Raw genomic sequence first — 15290 nt, 5'->3', positions numbered from 1 at the left:
CAAATAAAACAATGACTGAATAAATAAATGAACTAACAAATAAGTAAGTCAGCCTCACTCATCTGTTTCCTTATCTAGCAAATGATCTCTCTCTTCATGATGTCCAACTTCCCTTCCAAATCCCTCATCCTAATATTGAGATAATGACAAGCAGGAACAAAGAGAAAAACAGTCAAATATTAACTATTGCTTTCAAAACTTACAAAACACTCTTTATCGCATGGCTTCTAAGTCCTGGATTTGGTTACCATTCAAATTAAATTTGCAAAAAATATATTTAAAAAGACAGCTTGTTATAATAGTTTATAAGAGTTTGCTGTCCTCCAACTCACAGCACATCCTCCTTCATTTCAAAAACTTAACTTTTAAAATAATCGCAAGAGTGCCTCCCCGGTGGCGCAGCGGTTGAGCACTGGGTTGCGAAGCTGCCCGCAGCCTCTGCAGTGCCGGTTCGATCCCCGGCTGCTCCCCGGCCACCGGAGGAGGGACCCACATGGCGCGCAGACCTCTCCTGCCGCCCACTGCTCCCCTCAGCAGTGTACTTCGGTCCTTCTGCCTGCTCTGCTCCCCGCTCTGGCTCTGGTGAATTCTCTCACCCTCCCGCGCTTCTGACTGTACCCAGTGTTGTATACATAAATAAATAAATCTTTAAATAAAATAAAAAATAAAATAATCACAAGAATTTGATGATGATGATGACGACGACGACGACGTCGACATGACCAAGCCTCTGACATTTACTTAGTTGTGACTGCCCTCTGCTGGATAGAGTTATTTTTCATATGAATCTCTGGGTAGGAAGGGATTTATTTAATCAAACCCAAAGTTAAGGCTCATTTATTTCCTTTCTCCTTTTGCATAAGGCTTCACACTGGCTCAGCAAAGCATTGCTACTATGCCTATTTTTATTCAAAATTGTCATATTTTGTTCACAATAGATTATTTTGAATTTCAATTCCTTAAATATTGCATTAAAATATCATTTATGCACAGGTGCATTGAAGGAAATTCTATGGGGACTACACCTGGGGAGGGAGCAAACATTGTTTAAAAATGAACAATGATGTAAAAAATAAATATATATATATATATATTTTAAAGTTTCAGTAGGAATTGACAAAAAATATCAGTCTTTATGTGCTCCCTTAGATTTTGCATCTGAGAAAAGTACTTCACTTGCCTCACCCCAGTCCCAGCCCTGATAAAACTACCCCCTAAAGTACTTTCTGCTAGGGAAGCAGGGAGGGGGCAACCATATTTTGAATATATTAAGGATACCATCCCTCACTAGCTCAAGGCTCCCTAAATCATACTCCTGCAGAGTCAATTACCTACCCTTCCCTATTTTCTATATAAATATCGTATCCAAAAAATAAATAAATAAATAAATAAATAAATAAATAAATAAATAAATAATTAAATAAATATCGTATCCCACTCCAGACTGTGAGTTCTGTGAAGGCAGGAACTATATCTGGTATTTATTCAAAGAAGAGGATTGCTAGTCCTTAGCACAGACCTGGCATATTATAAACCTCCATAAATATAAGTAGAATAAAAAAATAAATATCCCTGGGGAAAGACGGAAGAATCATATAGCAGACTTTTTCATCTTTGGACAGCTCTATTAGAAAGATCTATGAAGCAAGGTAATGACAACAACTGCCATTTACTGATCACTTGCTGCCTGGCAAGTGATCTCATTTAACTCACACAATAATCTTATAAGGCATGTATCATTATCATCCACATTCCCATAAAAGAGAAATCTAAAGCTTAGAGAAATACAGAACCAGAAACATTTCTTCCTGTAGCTTTCACATCGGTTCTATAACCTTCCCTTAATATTACATTTTATGCAAAAATAATTCTAATACCAAAATAAAAAAAAGGTTATATATGTTATGTGAGAGTTACTTTACTAAGATCTTGAAAGGATAAAAAAGAAAAGTAAAACACATTTCTCTCTTGAATCTTCAGCCTAGGAAAATGGAGAGGATATTTTCAAGTGTGCAAATGATAATTTGTTCAGTAGTTTCAAGGTCATAAGAGCACTAAATAGAAGTTCAAATGAAAGAATAGTTAAAATCTGTTTGAAGGGATCAATATTTCCTTCATAAAAGGCATCAGGAAATCAAATATTCCTTGAAGGAGAGATAAGATATAAACAGATAGAATTAGGAGGGACAAGAGATAGAGAAATATTTAGAAAGAGGCAACTGTCCTACTGCAATGAGAAGCAAGAACCTGTGTATTTATGTGTAAAGCAGTCCTCCAGCTTGCCTGCAACACAGCATATGAGGAAAAATTAGGAACACAGCGCAGTGAGGGAGACTGTAACATACTGTTAGGGACTCCACATGCCAGGCTGAGGGCTGCGTATGTAAACACTTCCTAAAGGAAGGAAAAACTTTGTGAATGACGGACATAAATATTTTTTTCCAAATTCGACAGATATTATAGAAATAATTAGAAGGATGGCTTACATAATACATTACTTGTTTTATAACAAAGTTTCATTATAGAATAAGAAATAAAGCACACTGATACAGTATGGATGTAGCTTGTTTTCCTTCAAAGGTGGAAGAAAATGTAACCAGAACACAAGAATTTTATTGACTGGTTAAGCTGTCTAAAAGTGAGTCGAGATCATTCATTTTTAAAGAGTGTAATTATTGAAGACTGGAAGTGTTCCAGACACTGAGCTAGACTCTGGGTAAGTAAAAGAAGGACACCAGCCTTAAAGGGTAGGAAAAACTTTCCAAACAAAACAGTGTAAACACTGAGATTTGAGAAATAAGGAAATACCAACACCAGACTCTGGTGTTGTTGGGAGGAAAGAGAAATGAGAGAAAGGAACAGTCAAACTCCTGCTCCTACAGAAAGAGCAATAAGAGCTAAAGTCTGGAAGAGGGAGGAGGAGGTGTGATCTTTTAGGAGAACTGTGGTTGCTTTAAGCTGGAGCAAAAGAGTGAAATATTAGACTAGGTTGGAAATTAAGGCCCAATTTACAAAGGGCCTTGTGAGCCAATAAGGGTTCTGGGCTTTATCGTGACAATAATGGGTGGGCATAGAAAAGGCTCAAGAGAAGAGTAATAAACACAGATTTGCATTTGAGAAATGACACTCTAGCTGTTGCACAGGGACTAGGTGGGACAGGGAGAGACAAAACAGACAAGTAAGGATATTTGTGTTTACAAATAGGGTAAAACACAATGGTATCCAGAACTAAATTAACAACAGCAGTAATTGAAACATGTATTAAATAACATTTACTAGGAAGACTCAAAAGTCCTTGGTGATTGGACCTCCCTGGGGGCGCAGGCATTTGGGCGCAGCACTGTGAAGCTGTCCACAGCCTCTACAGTGCTGGTTTGATCCCCGCCGGCCTCGGAGCAACCCGCATAGCGAGCAGATCTCTCCTGTTTCACCCACTGCTCCCCTCAGCAGTATATTTTGTCAGTCTGCCTGTTCTGTTCCCCACCCTGTCTCTGGTGAATCCTCTCACCCTCCTGTGCATCTGGCCTGTACCCCGGTTCTTGTATAAATAAAATAAATCTTTTTTTTTAAAGTCCTTGATGATTGATGGATGATGTCACAGACTGATAGTCTATGTCCCCTTCAAAATGTATGTTGAAGCCCTAACCCTCAGTATGGCTTGATTTGGAGACGGAACCTCTAAGGAAGTAAGGTAAAATTAGGTCATACGGATGAGTCCTGATCTGATAGGAATAATGTCCTTATAGGAAGATACACTAGAATGCTCCCTTTCTCTCCCTCTCCCTGCCTTCTCCACACACCCCAAGCTGCACTGCCATTGAGGACACAGTTAGATAGCAGCCATCTGCAAGCAAGGAGGAAGTCTTCACCAGAAGCTTAATTTGCCACCAACTTGATCTTGGAATTACCAGCCTAAAGAAATATGAGAAAATAAATTTCTGGTGTTCAAGCCACTCAGATTGTAGTAGCACAAGCACAGCAATATAGATGGGAATTCAGGGAGAAAATAGGTGAAGTGGAACCTCCAGGACTTTATCTCAGTCACTGGATGGCTTGGAGTACACATCACCAAGAGAAGAGCTTGGAAGAAATGGGCTTGTGGGAAAGCATAAGTTCAGTTTGGGGTAGATGGTTTGTGAGAGACTATAGGAAATCCTTGTGGAATGTCCAGTAAACAGGAGAAAACAAAAATCTGGAATTCCAGAAACTAAAGCTATACCACAGGTGTAAACTTGGCAATGATCAGCATATGGATGATAGAGTTTTGAAAATAAATGATATTTCTTAGGAAGAATATGGTAATAAATGAAAAGAAAAAAGAACTGAAGACATAAGTCAAAAAATTGGCAATATTTAAGGAAAGAAGAATTAAGAGATCTTAAGAGCAAAAGGAAATGACCCAAGAATATATGACTAAAAATAAAAAGCAAAAGAGGAAAAATATTCAGGTATCCATGAACAAATAGTGTCAGATGTTAATGGGAGATGAAGTTAGATTAAGGACAGAGAAGGATGCATGGGTTTAACAAACAGTAAAGAAATACTGATGACCTGGAAAAAAAGAACTTTCATTGGAACAGTAGGGGCAGCAGCTGTGGTGCTAAGAGTTAGTGCTTGGATTAGCGAAATAAACTCTAAGAGAAATGGAAGCAAAACAACACAAGAAATAAGGTCAAAGCATGTTTGCATATTTTTTTTACCCTTGAGATATGATTTTTAATAGATGTAAATGAAAGACATTACTAGGAAGTATAACAAGAATCTTTATTTGTGCAATGCTTTTTTTTAAGATTTATTTATTTATTTATTTACACAAGCACTGGGGACAGTCAGAAGCGCGGGTGGGTGAGAGAATTCACCAGAGCCAGAGCAGGGAACAGAACAGGCAAAGTGACGAAATACACTGCTGAGGGAGCAGCGGGTGGCAGGAGAAGTCTGTGCGCCATGTGGGACCCTCACCGGTGGCCAGGGATTGAATCGGCGCTGAAGAGGCTGCGGGCAGCTTCGCAGCGCAGTGCTCAACCGCTGCGCCACCAGGGGAGGCCCAGTGCTATTTTTTTAAATTAGGCTATTTGGCAAGTTAGAAATGAAGTCACATTTCAACCTCATAAGGAACTTGATTAGTATATTTTGTTCAGATTAGGTTTTACTAGAAGTGAACCCTTGTGAATCTCTGCACTTTCAAAACTGTTACTTTCATTTATTGTAAAGTGACTTGAAAGCAACTATAAATGCATAATGAAACCAGGCAAATTCCAGGAAAGTTATCTTTATGTATTAAGATGTTTGGTTGTCTTTGTTAGTATTTTAAGATAATAATAGTCTGTACATTATCATAATCAAATGATCTGTATTAACCCAGAAATATACAAATCTGTTGTCAAGATAGGAATCTCTAGATTATAATGAGTCTAGAAAGAAACTAACCCTGTCCCTCTCTCTTGCCTTCCCCCTCTTTCTGTACTTTATAATCATCCAAATGCGAAGAACCCTAAATCAGCAGCTGGTAAGATCACAGCCAGTGTTGTTTTTTCTTTCTTTCTTTCTTTCTTTCTTTCTTTCTTTCTTTCTTTCTTTCTTTCTTTCTTTCTTTCTTTCTTTCTTTCTTTCTTTCTTTCTTTCTTTCTTTCTTTCTTTCTTTCTTTCTTTCTTTCTTTCTTTTCTAGAGAGAAAGAAAAAGTTTATTGAGGAAAAAAGGAACAGAAATGAAGTGGGACTCACAGGCCAGTGGAACCAGGCCAGGGAGGGGCAAGGAAGCCGCGCCAGTGTTGTTTTGATGTATATGTTTACCTATGAGTTTTAATTCTTCTGTAGGAGTCCTTTCCTGTTCCCACAAATGTAGCGAGGGATTCTCTCACTTTCCTCCTCCATGCAAAATCTACAACTGAGTATAATTAGGACTACCTTCTCACTTTCCCTTTGATTCTCTCCATCCTCCCAAGTCCAGCAGAGATAAAGCAGTCTTAACACAGAAGGAACCGGCTCTAACTGCTAATGGAGTCTTCCACCCTGTTTCTCTTTGCCAGATTTTGTAAGTTAGAAACTGACGCTTGGGCCTCCCTGGTGGTGCAAGGGATTAAGTCTCAGCACTATGACGCTATTGGCAGCTACTGCAGCCTGAGTTCCATCCGTGGCCAGGGAGCTACCCACATGGCGCAGCAGAACTCCCCTGTCTTGCACTCAATACATCTGTTCTGCTCCCCACTCTGTCTCTGCTGAATCCTCTCACCCCCACCCCAAACCTCTGGCCTACACCCCAACCTTTGTATACATAAATAAATATTTTTGAAAATAATAAAAATTAAAACTGACCCTTATTTTATCTGCAGTTGGCTGCATGTCAACCATCTCCATAGTATGAAGGTAAATTTCAAAATACATCAGACTGACAAAATTTACAGGGAGGGAGAAAGTTCTTATATCACAAAATATTATCTTGCCACTTAAGCAAATAAACGAACAAAGAAAGAAAGAACAGGGGGAAAGCTGTTAATATAATGAGAAAAGTTTTAGCTCCCATCATCAAACAACATAAATGACACACCTTGAAAATGAAAAAGCAGGAGCAGAAAAATAAAATAGAATTAAGGAATTCAGAGGAAACACTGACAATAGAGGGAACATCAACCAAATTAAAATTTAAGCAATAATAACAACTGAAAATATCAATAGATACAGAGAAGGCATTTCATAAGATTCAGTACCCATCTATGATAAAAACTCTAACTAAGACATGGGAAAAGAAGAAACTTACTTCAATATTATAAAGACCCAATCACATGGCTAGAGAGCCACAAAAACAACAGCTTTGGCCAAGACCCTGACTTAGGGAAAGAAGACCTGGGCTATGGCAGCCAACCCTACCCCATGGAGGAGGGTTTTCTTGAATCCATTGGGAGGCTGAGCCACCATCAGAAGCAGAAGCATCAGCCTTGGTGGACCATCAGGCACCCTCCCCCACTGCCCCAACCACAACCATCACCATCACCACCACGTAGGAGACTGCTTTAGAAAACATCTCACCTCTTGCAAGGCCTCCCAGGCTCAGGGAAATATTACACTGGCCAGGCAATTAGAACAGGACTCTCCCAGGGCCCTGATTTTCAGCACAGATGATTTTTCCTTCAGGGAAGATGGTGCCTACCAGTACAATTCTGAGCAAGAAAAGCAGTGAAATTTGGTATACTCCCTATGTTTATTGATAATACCAACCTCCATGCCTGGGAAATGAAGCCCTATGCAGTTACGGCACTTGAAAATAACTTGAAGTTACATTGCCAGAACCTGACATTCACTATAAATTCAACATTCATGAAGTTCCAAGAAAAAAATACACCAAATGAAATAACAGTATGAATATGATGTTACATTTCACAGTATGCTTCATGCAAGAATACCAAGCATATTGAACAGAAGCCAGGACAGGAATAATGCATCACCTTCCAACAGTGCAGGATATGGAATAGCTACACAGTCTCCAAAACATGGTAGTTTCGCAAATGAGAGCTTCTTTAATAGAAGGGGTGGTGGTCACCATATTAGAGGCATTTCTTACTGACATTCAAAATCTTCCTAAGTGAGTTTGTACTTCAATTTTTAGTATCTGTTAAAGCTTTAATTCCAGTATACATAGTCAGACCTGAAGGTTTGAGAAGTCATTATAGTCATCTTCAGCAAGTATTTGTTCATGTGCATTGTCTGAACCAGGGAATTCTGCAGATTTGATTGAACAAAATAACTTTCTCTTGGGAAAGACTTTGAACCTGAAACCTGAAAACATACCCAAGAATATACTCGGTCCATAGGTAATCAAAGTATTGATAACATATCAAGCTCCAGTAACCCTTTTCACGAACCAACCTACTTTTTCAGGAACTCCATCCCCATCAGGGAAGTCGGGGAAAATGGGGAAGAGAAGAGGGATGCGGGAAAAATTTTAGTGCCAAAATATGAGGTGTGATTGTAATGGTACCGATTTCCCCTTACTCGGGGAATATTATCAAAGTAAATACTTTGGGACATTATTCTTTTATTCTAGTGATGTATCATTGTTAAAAATGTCAAATCCTATTGAGCTACTGAGGAAAATCAGTATCATTTAAGTCACACTGTGTGTTTTAACCACTTTTTTGAACAGAAGTAAACCTGAATAGCTTTTGGCTATGGAGCTAATAGTGTAAATAAAACAAGCCTACCTTCACCAATTTTAAGAGTAATAATCCAGCAATTTTAAAAGCAAATTAAAAAGCCTTTAAACATATATAATCAGTTGGTAGCGCAAATGTTTGAGAGTGTGAATAATTAAGCATCCCAGGATATAAATCATAAATGGATATGCGAAGGATAAATAGTCTCAGGGTCTTGAGGGCCTCCAGGTGGCATAGGGGATTGAGTGCATTGCTGTGAAGCTGATCGCAGCCTATAAAGCGCGAATTCCATCCCCCAGCTGGCAGGGAAGCTACCCACATGTCACAGCAGACCTCTCCTGGCTCGCATGCTACTGCCCTCAGCAGTACATTTCAGTCTGCCTGCCTGTTCTGTTCCCTACTCTGTCCCTGGTGAATCCTCTCACCCCCCGCACTTCTGGTCTGTACCCCAGCTCTTGTATGTATGTATGGGAATATCTTTGGGAAAAAAAAACAGTCTCAGGGTCCTATAATAATGTAAACAGTGAATATTGATTCCACCCAAAAAGCATAATATGACAAATTAGGAGGAAGGTGTAGAATCTAGGATGGGAATTGGTGTTGAGAAAATATAAGAGAAAAAGACCTCAACTTTTCTACTACAAAATCAGTAGACTGCACTTAAAACTGAAAAACTGAGGAATACCATTGAAGCATGCGGATCTGTTTTACAAATGACAAAACACATGCATTTTTTTCCTACTCCTTTTCAAACTAATGCTTGTAAATTGAAACTTGCAACAGGATACATGTGTTGTACTGACAGTAGCAGAATTTCAATTCAAGTATGATATGCAAAATCTGTACTTTTAATCCTAGGATGTGCTGATTCTGCCATGCAGAAAATGTCATCTTTCAAATTCTTGGCTCCATATTCTACTCTACAAGATGTGCATTTCTAACGCCAGTCTCACATAACATCATGTTAGGAATATTACTCAGACTCATTGCATAGAACTGTACCAAAAATTTGATGGTGGAATATGCTCAAGCAGAGTCCGGTGGGCGGGGTCAGCCTCCGGCCGTGGGTGGAGCCTGAGGCTCATCGCGCTGTCTGGCCAGGTGAGGACTCTTCCCCTTTGAGTGCTGCCGGTTTGCCCGGGCCTTTCCCCGCGGACCTGTCTGCATGCAGCTTTGGAGGAGGCCGCGGTCGCAGCCAGGCCGAGGCATACATGGGGTACCATCCCTGACGGTGACCCCGCCCCTCCGTCTATGGCGTCCTCGGAGCACTGTCAGCCCCTCGGGGTGTGAGTGCGGAGGAGGTTGCAGGTGTCCCCGAGGGGCAGAGGGCCCCGGGGCCAAAACGGGCTTGAGTCCCTGCACCTTGCAGGGGGCCTTGGACTCTGTACCCCCGTGGTAGGAGAGGTCCCCCTACCCTCTTGGGGCAGAGGGTCCCCGAAACCAACCCCCCCTCGCCAGCGCCCCATAGCGGTGGGTCTGTGAAGTGAACCTTTGCACAGGCAGAGTCCGGCGGGCGGGGTCAGGCTCCGGCCGGGTCGGGGCCTGAGGCTCATCAGTGCTGCCTGGCCAGGTGAGGACTCTTCCCCTTAGAGTGCTGCTGGGTTGCCAGGGGCGAAACGCACCGAACTGTCTGCCTGCAGTTATGGAGGTGGCCGCGGACGCACACAGTCCGAGGCTTGCAGGCCTTCCCTCCCTGACGGTGACCCCTCCCCTCCGTCTAGGGCGTCTCCGGGCTCAAGGCCTGCCCCTGGGGTTGTGAGTGCCAGAGGAGGCTTCAGTTGTGCACCCGGGGAAGGTTTACCGTTCCCCAAGTGGGAAGCTGGTCTACTTCACCCATGGGGAAAAGTCCCCTTTCCCCATGGTGTGGGGTCACCCTGCCCCCTTGGGACTGAGGGTGCCCATTCCCCTCACCGACCCCCCCTGGCGGCTCTATGAAGTGCACCTATGCTCAGGCAGAGTCCGGTGGGCGGGGTCAGGCTCCGGCCGGGGGCGGAGCCTGGGGCTCAGCAGCGCTGCTGAGCCAGCTGAGGACTCTTCCCCTTTGAGTGGTACTGGGTTGCTAAGGGCTTTCCCCGCCGGCCTGTATGCCTGCAGTTTTGGAGGACGCCGTGGGCGCCTTCTGTCTGTGGCTTGCAGGGGTGGCCCTCCCTGACGGTGACCCCGCCCCTTCCTCTAGGGCGTCTTGGGGCACACGTCCTGCGCCTGGGTTTCTGAGTCCGAGAGGAGGGTGCAGGTGTGCCCCGGGAGGAAGATTTACCGTTCCCCCAAGGGGAAGACGTTCCCGTTTCCCCTGGGGTAGAGCTTCCCCTAACCTTACACACATGGGGCTGAGGGTCCCCGAACCCCCTCGCCCGCGCCCCCTAGCGGCGGCCCTGTGAACTGCACCTGTGCTCAGGCAGAGTCCGTGGGCGGGGTCAGGCTCCGGTCGGGGGCGGAACCTGAGGATCATCAGCGCTGCCTGGCCAGGTGAGGACTCTTCCCCTTTGAGTGCTGCTGGGTTGCCAGGGGCGTTCCGCACCGTACTGTCTGCCTGCAGTTTTGGAGGGGGCCGCAGACGCACACAGTCCGAGGCTTGCAGGGCTTGCCCTCCCTGACTGTGACCCCTCCCCTCCGTCTAGGGCGTCTTCGGGCGCAAGGCCTGCCCCTGGGTTTGTGAGTGCCAGAGGAGGCTGCAGTTGTGCCCCCGGGGAATGTTTACCGTTCCCCAAGTGGGAAGCTGGTCTACTTCTCCCATGGGGAAACGTCCCCTTTCCCATGGTATGGGGTCACCCTGCCCCCTTGGGACTGAGGGTGCCCATTCCCCTCACCGGCCCCAAACCCCCCCGGCGGCTCTATGAAGTGCACCTGTGCTCAGGCAGAGTCCGGTGGGCGGGGTCAGGCTCCGGCCGGGGGCGGAGCCTGGGGCTCAGCAGCGCTGCTGTGCCAGCTGAGGACTCTTCACCTTTGAGTGGTGCTGGGTTGCTAAGGGCTTTCCCCGCCGGCCTGTATGCCTGCAGTTTTGGAGGACGCCGCGGGCACCTTCTGTCTGTGGCTTGCAGGGGTGGCCCTCCCTGACGGTGACCCCGCCCCTTCGTCTAGGGCGTCTTGGGGCACACGTCCTGCCCCTGGGTTTCTGAGTCCGAGAGGAGGGTGCAGGTGTGCCCCGGGAGGAAGATTTACCGTTCCCCCAAGGGGGAAGAGGGTCCCGTTTCCCCCTGGGGTAGAGGTTCCCCTACCCCCTACCCCCGTGGGGGCTGCGGGTCCCCGAACCCCCTCGTCCGGCTCGCAAGTGGTGGCACTGTGAACTGCACCTGTGCTCAGGCAGAGTCCGGTGGGCGGGGTCAGGCTCCGGTCGGGGGCGGAGCCTGAGGATCATCAGCGCTGCCTGGCCAGGTGAGGACTCTTCCCCTTTGAGTGCTGCCGGGTTGCCCGGGCCTTTCCCCGCCGTCCTGTCTGCCTGCAGCTTTGGAGGAGGCCGAGGTCGCAGCCAGTCCGAGGCATACAGGGTGTACCACCCCTGATGGTGACCCCGCCCCTCCATCTATGGCGTCCTCTGCGCACTGTCAGCCCCTCGGGGTGTGAGTGCGGAGGAGGTTGCAGGTGTCCCCCGAGGGGCAGAGGGCCCCATGGCCAAAACGGGATTGTGGTCCCTGCACCTTGCAGGGGGCCTTGGACTCTGTACCCCCGTGGTTGGAGAGGTCCCCCTACCCTCTTGGGGCTGAGGGACCCCGAACCCCAACCCCCCTCGCCAGCACCCCCTAGCGGCGGTTCTGTGAACTGCACCTTTGCACAGGCAGAGTCCGGCGGGCGGGGTCAGGCTCCGGCCCGGGACGGGGCCTGAGGCTCATCAGCGCTGCCTGGCCAGGTGAGGACTCTTCCCCTTTGAGTGCTGCTGGTTGCCAGGGGCGTTCCACACCGACCTGTCTGCCTGCAGTTTTGGAGGGGGCCGCGGACGCACACAGTCCGAGGCTTGCAGGGCTTGCCCTTCCTGACGGTGACCCCTCCCCTCCGTCTAGGGCGTCTTCGGGCGCAAGGCCTGCCCCTGGGGTTGTGAGTGCCAGAGGAGGCTGCAGTTGTGCCCCGGGGCAAGTTTTATCATTCCCCAAGTGGGAAGCTGGTCTTCTTCACCCATGGGGAAACGTCCCCTTTCCCCATGGTGTGGGGTCACCCTGCCCCCTTTGGACTTAGGGTGCCCATTCCCCTCACCGGCCCCCCCCCCCGGCGGATCTATGAAGTGCACCTGTGCTCAGGCAGAGTCCGGTGGGCGGGGTCAGGCTCTGGCCGGGGGCGGAGCCTGGGGCTCAGCAGCGTTGCTGAGCCAGCTGAGGACTCTTCCCCTTTGAGTGGTACTGGGTTGCTAAGGGCTTTCCCCGCCGGCCTGTATGCCTGCAGTTTTGGCGGACGCCGCGGGCGCCTTCTGTCTGTGGCTTGCAGGGGTGGCCCTCCCTGACGGTGACCCCGCCCCTTCGTCTAGGGTGTCTTGGGGCACACGTCCTGCCTCTGGGTCTCTGAGTCCGAGAGGAGGGTGCAGGTATGCCCCGGGAGGAAGATTTACCGTTCCCCCAAGGGGAAGACGTTCCCGTTTCCCCCTGGGGTAGAGCTTCCCCTAACCTTACACACATGGGGGCTGAGGGTCCCCGAACCCCCTCGCCCGCGCCCCCTAGCGGCGGCCCTGTGAACTGCACCTGTGCTCAGGCAGAGTCCGGTGGGCGGGGTCAGGCTCCGGTCGGGGGCGGAGCCTGATGATCATCAGCGCTGCCTGGCCAGGTGAGGACTCTTCCCCTTTGAGTGCTGCTGGGTTGCCAGGGGCGTTCCGCACCGAACTGTCTGCCTGCAGTTTTGGAGGGGGCCGCGGATGCACACAGTCCGAGGCTTGCAGGGCTTGCCCTCCCTGACGGTGACCCCTCCCCTCCGTCTAGGGCGTCTTCGGGTGCAAGGCCAGCCCCTGGGGTTGTGAGTGCCAGAGGAGGCTGTAGTTGTGCCCCGGGGGAAGGTTACCGTTCCCCAAGTGGGATGCTGGTCTACTTCATCCATGGGGATACGTCCCCTTCCCCATGGTGTGGGGTCACCCTGCCCCCTTGGGACTGAGGGTGCCCATTCCCCACACCGGCCCCCCCCTCCCCCGGAGCTCTATGAAGTGCACCTGTGCTCAGGCAGAGTCCGGTGGCGGGGTCAGGCTCCGGCAGTGGGCGGAGCCAGGGGCTCAGCAGCGCTGCTGAGGCAGCTGAGGACTCTTCCCCTTTGAGTGGTGCTGGGTTGCTAAGGGCTTTCCGCGCCGGCCTGTATGTCTGCAGTTTTGGAGGACGCCGCGGGCGCCTTCTGTCTGTGGCTTGCAGGGGTGGCCCTCCCTGACGGTGACCCCGCCCCTTCGTCTAGGGCGTCTTGGGGCACACGTCCTGCCCCTTGGTTTCTGAGTCCAAGAGGAGGGTGCAGGTGTGCACCGAGAGGAAGATTTACCGTTCCCCCAAGGGGGAAGAGGGTCCCGTTTCCCCCGGGTAGAGGTTCCCCTACCCCCTACCCCGTGGGGGCTGATGGTCCCCGAATCCCCTCGCCCGCGTCCCAAGCGGCGGCCCTGTGAACTGCACCTGTGCGCAGTCAGAGTCCGGTGGGCTGGGTCAGGCTCCGGTCGGGGGCTTAGCCTGAGGATCATCAGCGCTGCCTGGCCAGGTGAGGACTCTTCCCCTTTCAGTGCTGACGGGTTGCCCGGGACTTTCCCCGCCGACCTGTCTGCCTGCAGCTTTGGAGGAGGCCGAGGTCGCAGCCAGGCCGAGGCATACAGGGGGTACCCTCCCTGACGGTGACCCCGCCCCTCCGTCTATGGCATCCTGGGCGCACTGTCCAGCCTCGGGGTGTGAGTGCGGAGGAGGTTGCAGGTGTCCCCCGAGGGGCAGAGGGCCCCATGGCCAAAACGGTCTGGCGGTCCCTGCACCTTGCAGGGGGCCTTGGACTCTGTACCGCCGTGGTTGGAGAGGTCCCCCTACCCTCTTGGGGCTGAGGGTCCCCGAACCCCAAACCCCCTCGCCAGCGCCCCCTAGCGGCGGGTCTGTGAACTGCACCTTTGCACAGGCAGAGTCCGGCGGGCGGGGTCAGGCTCCGGCCCGGGGCGGGGCCTGAGGCTCATCAGCGCTGCCTGGCCAGGTGAGGTCTCTTCCCCTTTGAGTGCTGCTGGGTACCAGGGGCGTTCCGCTCCGAACTGTCTGCCTGCAGTTTTGGAGGGGGCCGCGGACGCACACAGTCCGAGGCTTGCAGGGCTTGCCCTCCCTGACGGTGAACCCTCCTCTCCGTCTAGGGCGTCTTCGGGCCCAAGGCCTGCCCCTGGGGTTGTGAGTGCCAGAGGAGGCTGCAGTTGTGCCCCGGGGGAAGGTTTACCGTCCCCAATTGGGAAGCTGTCTACTTCACCCATGGCGAAACGTCCCCCTTTCCCCATGGTGTGGGGTCACCTGCCCCCTTGGGACTGAGGGTGCCCATTTCCCTCACCGGCCCCCCCGCTCCCCGGCGGCTCTATGAAGTGCACCTGTGCTCAGGCAGCCTCACGGTGGGCGGGGTCAGGCTCCGGCAGGGGGCGGAGCCTGGGGCTCAACAGCGCTGCTGAGCCACCTGAGGACTGCTCCCCTTTGAGTGGTGGCTGGGTTCTAAGGGCTTTCCCCGCCGGCCTGTATGCCTGCAGTTTTGCAGGACGCCGGCGTGGGCGCCTACTTTCTGTGGTCTTGCAGGGGTGGCCCTCCCTGACGGTGACCCCGCCCCTTCGTCTGAGGGCGTCTTGAGGCACACGTCCTGCCCCTGGGTTTCTGAGTCCGAGAGGAGGGTGCAGGTGTGCCCCGGGAGGAAGATTTACCGTTCCCCCAAGGGGGAAGCGGGTCCCGTTTCCCCCGGGAGTAGAGGTTCCCCTACCCCTACCCCGTGGGGGTGAGAGTTCACCGAAACCCCTCGCCCCGCGCCCCCTAGCGGCGGCCCTGTGAACTGCACCTGTGCTCAGGCCGAGTCCTGTGGCGGGGTTTGTGGCGGCTCCTGAGAGCAATGTTACAATTGCCTCAATTTCGCATTAATATTGGGTGGCTGTGTGTTTTGGCACAATTAGCCCTCTGCCCCTGCGTGCTGGACTGGACAGTCAATGACGGGTAAGATCAGAAAGCAAGTTCTGACAACCTAAGACAGGCGCAGTCC

The 15290-nt window shown here is 49.9% G+C and overlaps 1 pseudogene; it reads left to right on the top strand.

Moving 5' to 3' along the window:
• Window positions 1–6840: 6840 nt before the first annotated feature.
• Window positions 6841–7940, top strand: LOC119250975 (NEDD4-binding protein 2-like 1; annotated as a pseudogene).
• Window positions 7941–15290: the final 7350 nt, after the last annotated feature.

The sequence above is a fragment of the Talpa occidentalis genome, unplaced genomic scaffold (genome assembly GCF_014898055.3).
Source record: "Talpa occidentalis isolate TD23 unplaced genomic scaffold, MPIMG_talOcc4v2.1 talOcc4.19, whole genome shotgun sequence".
In the NCBI taxonomy this organism is placed as follows: Eukaryota; Metazoa; Chordata; class Mammalia; order Eulipotyphla; family Talpidae; genus Talpa; species Talpa occidentalis.
This window is presented reverse-complemented; position numbering and strand designations above follow the sequence as displayed.